This window comes from Solanum tuberosum, unplaced genomic scaffold (assembly GCF_000226075.1).
Source record: "Solanum tuberosum cultivar DM 1-3 516 R44 unplaced genomic scaffold, SolTub_3.0 scf00019, whole genome shotgun sequence".
NCBI classification, from domain to species: domain Eukaryota; kingdom Viridiplantae; phylum Streptophyta; class Magnoliopsida; order Solanales; family Solanaceae; genus Solanum; species Solanum tuberosum.
Window position 1 is genome coordinate 1624898 of NW_006238945.1, and position 5841 is coordinate 1630738.

Here is a 5841-nt window from a genome sequence, read left to right on the forward strand (position 1 = left end):
TAAAAGAACTACATAGCTAGGGTTCTGAGTTTATGCATGAATCTGGGCAAAACAATACTACAACATGATAATATGATTTGGATCGTTCTAACCGCTAAATCCCAACAATTCTAACACTCAAGAAAGCCTAGGTCTAGGTAACATTAAGGGAATCAAGATTCTGACTGAAATCTAGGGACCTAATGGGTGAAAGGACCCACTAGTGAAATCCCACATACCTGGTGACGAATTCCACAGAGAAATCTTTCAATTTTGGGGCTGGAACTGATGGAACCTTGTTGCGTTCTTGAACTAGGGTTCTTGACCTCTTTCTCCTCTTACGCTCTAATTTTTCTAAGTTTTGAAGAATGATCTGACTTAGGTAAGTTTTAATTATGTTTCTAGGCTAAAACTGACCAAAACTACGTAGTTTAGGGTTTAAACGACGTAGTTTAGCTGTCTAACGCACAAGGAAAAGACCAAAAGACCCCTGACTTAACTGTTGTCGGGGTCACCGATGAACGGGATCGATGGACTATAGATCGACTGATGGTTCGTACTGGCCAACCGTTGATCGTGGCTAGGAGTTGGAAGCTGAGGGTCTGGCCTACGGCCCTGGACCACGGACCGTGGTTTGACCTACGATCTGTAGGTCCTGGCGTGGGTTGACCCTTAGACAAATTTTCTGGGGGCTTCTGGGGAAGGGTTGCAGTCGCAAACCACCAGCACAGGCCGTGGGTCACCCTATGGTCCGTGGGTTGCACCTGCAACTTCTGGAAATCTGCCTAGAGGTCTGTTTTCGGATACGGGGTGTTACATTTTTCTTCTTCTTTGGAATTCTAGAGAGAGTTTATTTGGAGGGAAATTGGTTATGGATTTGGGTTTTGGGATTTTATGAAGTGAATAGGTTGGTTAATGACTTAAAAAGTCTTATATAGGTCTATTAAAATAATATAAAATGACCTCACATCAAACTAATTAAATTAGGAATTACCTAACCTACCCCTAGACTTGGCCGACTTAAGACAGCCCACAGGTCCCATCCACGACCCCCACCTATGGGGCATGGACTGACCCATGGATCAAACTAGTGGAGCTGGGTTGGGGTCTGTAGCTACTGGATTTGGCCCTTGACCCAGGAGCCTCTCCCACGAGGAATGGATGGTCCTACGCCTCGTAGGTCCCATCTGTGGTTCACTTGTTTGGGCAACTTTGAGGTTAGGCTTTAGGGTCCTCCTCAAGGACCCTTGGTTGGTCCTTGGGGGTCGTAACTTGACGTTTAACCCCTAAACCCTTCATTCTAAGTACAAGACACTAATTTTACGACTCTAACACTTACGATAAGCTCTAGTTAAGCCTAAAAGTTTTCGAGGTGTTACAGTTTTGTTCCTCCCATAGAAAATAGGACAACCAAGGTATATAATGGAAAACACCTTGTCTAATTTGAGTCATGTATTTTATTCTTGCTACTATAACACGAGGCACCTTCTTATGCACCTAGAAAGCACTCTTGTTTAGATTAATTAAATGTCCAAAAATTGTTTCATACTTTTTCAGCATTGATATCATCAGCTTCATAACCTTCTTCTCTGCTGACACAAATAAAATAGTATCATCTACGTATTTTATTTGTTCACTCCACTTTGGAAACCCAAATTCTTTGAAATCTGCCCTTCTATTTAAAGCATTGAGTCCTCTTGATAAAGCTTCTGTTGCTAAAATAAAGAGTGTTGGAGATAATGGGTCTCACTGCTTGACCCCTTTAGTAGATTTGAAAAAAACATGAGGCTGGCCATTCATAAGAAAAGAGTACCTATTGTTGGCCAAAAGTCTATACACCATATCTATTAGCACTTAATTAAAACCAATTTTTTTTAGTATCTTGGTAATAAACAGCCAAGACAAACTGTCATAGGCTTTCGTCATTATCCAATTTAATCACAACATTTGCAATTTTAGTCCTTATTCTCATATCTCGAATAATTTCCTGAGTTAGCAGGATATTCTCCACAATACTCTTGCCTTTTACAAAATCGGTCTGATTACTAAAATTAAGGCTAGGAAGTAGACCCACCAGTCTTTCACGTAAGATTCTAGAGATCACTTTATTAATAAAGTTACTAAGACCGGCTGGTCTAACATTTGAGAAAGTGTTGATTTGGTCCTTTTTGGGAAGTAGAACTAGATTTGTATGAGTAACAAAACAAAGTAAATCTTGTCCTCCAAAAATGCCTGAACAACTGCAATGATGTCCTTCTTTATAATGTCTCGGCTAACTTGATAAAAGAACTCCTGTAAAACCATCTGGTCCACTAGAACTTTCCCTGCTGAGGGCAATGACTGATGCTTTGATCTCTTCTTCATCAAGCAAGTCAAGGAAGTGTTCTGATCAATAATGATCTACTCGAGGATGTAGTCCAAAATGCTAAAGCTGTCTGGGTGACAGTCTTCTGTAAACTGGTGCTGAAAAAATCGAATTGCCTCTTTTGCCATGTCCAATTGATTGTCTATCTATTCTCCTTGAGAGTTTTGAATCTTGTGCAAATGTAACCTTTTCCCTCTCCCATACACATAAGCATGAAAGAACTTAGTGTTCTTATCCTCATCCTCAAACCATTTCATACCAGCTTTTTGTTTTCAATATTCTTTCTCTAGATGTAAATATCTCGTAAGATCTGCTTGAGACTTATGTAATTTTTCTTTGTTCTGCTGAGTTGGGGCTGCCTTAAATCGCGTTTTCTGTACCTGAATCACTTCTTCAAGAGTATCAAGTCTCTGAAAAATATTTCCATAGAATTCCTTACTCCATTTCGTTAGGTCACCTTTGAGCTTTCTGATTTTATGATGAAAGACCAGAAAGGGGTTTCCTTCAAAATCAGCAACCCAGTTCTCTCTCACTATGTTCTGAAATTCCTCATCCTTAATCCAAAAATTTAAGAATTTAAAAGGTTTGATTATTACTCTTATATTCTAAGAGCAGTGCATTTCCATAAGAGAATGATCAGAACCTTTTTTCATAAGGTGTTTCACTTGAATAGAAAGGAATTTATTCAAAAATTGTTGATTGCTTAAAACTCTGTCTAATCTCTTAATAATGCAGGCTTCATCTGTTCTTTCATTCCACCAAGTGTAAATGCTTCCACTATATCCTAGATCAAATAGGCCATATTCAGTGAGGCAATTAGCAAAGTCTTTCATTTCTTGAAAGAAAACTGGTAACCTACCAAGTTTTTCTTCCTAAGATAATAAGGCATTAAAGTCACCATCAATTAACCATGCTTGATAATGTTGATTTGCAATGTGTGCTAGTGAAGCCCATAGATCTTTTCTGGTGTTGACACTACCTGCATCATAAACCAAGTAAACAAAATATCTTCTCTCCAATTTTGATGTTGTACTCTAACAGTCAGTTATTGTGTAATATCATCCGAAATGTCGACATGAATATTCTCTTTAGTAAATAACCAAAAAAATTCCGAGTCGTTGGCTATAGTAGTATGATGCCCAGGGGCCAGTCTATATAAATTTATGTTTGATGAATCTTGGAAAGGTTCCATCAAACCAATAATCCAATACTTATTCCTTCTATTTAGATTAGTCAATATCTCAAATGCTTGTTGAGTATTAATTGTCCTAATATTTCAAAATAATATTTTGTTCATCATCAACACTGCTTCTTTTTCATAATCCTCTTTGATTAGGGTCTAACATGAGTATCAATCTCATTTTCTCCTTTTCCAGTCTTGTGCTTGTTGTTGTTACCTCTGATCTTGTCTACTTGATAGTTACTTGATATTATTAGTCAAGTCCCCATGTGTTATCTGCATTCTTCCTTTCATTCTGCTCTATCCCAAATTTTAATGTGTTAACATTAAACTGAGAAAACAGGTGAGTTTCTATTATCTCTGTTGGTATATTATTTCTTGTCCGCTTTATTGGAATTGTGGCTATCCTGTGATCCATCCACATTCATTCAGTCTTTTTTGTCTTCTTTCCCTTCTGTTTTAGATCCTGGAATATTTCCTACTCGCCTTATATCTATTGTTGCTTCATCTATGTTAACCTTATATTGTACAGAGACATTTTCATTGTTCTTGTGCTCTCCTAAACTTTCAGACTCAATTGTTGCAGTTTTTTCTTCAATATTGATGTCAAGGTTTGTACTATTCTCTATACTCTCCTCCTGTGTTGTGGCCTCACCATCAAACTGCTGATTATTTTTCTCTATTGCATGAATTGTTTGCTCACTAGCTTGTGTTTCTGTCTGCCTTGTGCTGGATTCTGATATTTCCTGCTCCTCCACTAGAGAGTTAGTTTCCTTCGTCACCTCTTGATTTTGTGATTGGATACCTTCACTTTGATCATGACCTTCATTTGGATCTGCCACTACTGAATTTGTATTTGTCCATGATGCTTCGTAGACCATTTTCGAACCGTCTCCCTCCTCAATCACATTATGATTTTTTGAGTGACCTCTTATTCTTTGTTGATCTCCAGTTTCTTTTTTTGTGGATTTGTGATCTTACCGAATGAAGCTTCAATCCAAGCTTTACAAGACTGGTTTTGAACTAGGTTTGATCCTTGACACCATGCTCCTTCTCTGTGCTAGCTAGTGCAACAAATGAATTCATAATTTCCAACGTTGATTCTGTGTTGTTGAGCTTCTCTTGTGGAGGCTCACTCCCTTGTTAGGAATAAAGACTCGATTATCCTTAGTGACATTCCATCTCTTTATTGTTTGATTTGTATGTTGACGACCTCTTCCTCTAAAAGGTGCCTCTTTTTCCTTTAATTTTGCATTTGGTACCTCCTCCCGAATCTAATTTAGTGGACCTTAAGTCTTTCCACTATTTAATGTGCTAGATCCATTTTCCTGGTGTTGATGTTCTTCATTATTCTCCACTTTCTCATTTTGTGTTCTAAATTCTGGATGAAGCACAAAGTGTTTTGATTCATTGTTCCCTTTAAACTTGCAAATTTTGCAATACTTCGGCATGTAATCATAACGGATATTTATCTATGTTGAGATAGTTTTTAATTCCAACATTAATACGTTTGGGAAATTCTCTCAAAAGATCTACTTCCACTTTCACCTTAGCACAACTAGGTCTAGATTTTTGGTAGCCATATCAACATGTAATGGCTTTATAACTGCTTTTGCCATTGTAAATGAGGATTCTTTAACAAAAAAATTTGGGACAGAGCAGGGAACGAAATCCAAGCTAAAGTAGTTGATGCTTCTTATTCCGGGTTAAAACAAGGCTCCCATTTGAGAGGTCTCATCTGATAGTAACCATCTTTGGCCCGAAGAAAATAAGTAGGATTTGACATGACATGAACGTAATCTTTCATGGTGGAAAGACGAATGAGTATGTGTCTATCTCTTAGAAAATCGATCTTGCATTCCTCCTTTATTTCACACTGTAATGACACAATTTTTCGAATTTCCTCCAGATCAGGTCATCCATAAGAGAATTTGTCAATAATTGCAAATTCCAAATCTTCATGTATAATCATATTATCGACCTCTTCTTCCTCCCAAACTATTGTAGGTTCTCCGTGGACATATGTGATTTCTTTTATTGGGATGGGCTTGACAGGTTTACTGACCGCTGGGGTTAAAAAATTTAGGTATGTAACTTTCTGGGGTATTGGTGGTGGCGCACCACCAGGATGAGGCAGCCAACCATCTTTGGCAATGGTTATGGAGCCTCCAGACAGTAGAAATAGCTTTAAGGTTTCTAGGGTTCTTTAAATATTTTTTTCCTTACCCTACTCCGTACACCGTACTCAACCCTCCCCATCCAAAAAAAAATTAAATTAAATTTTCTTATTTTTTAAATTTCAAATATATTTTTACCC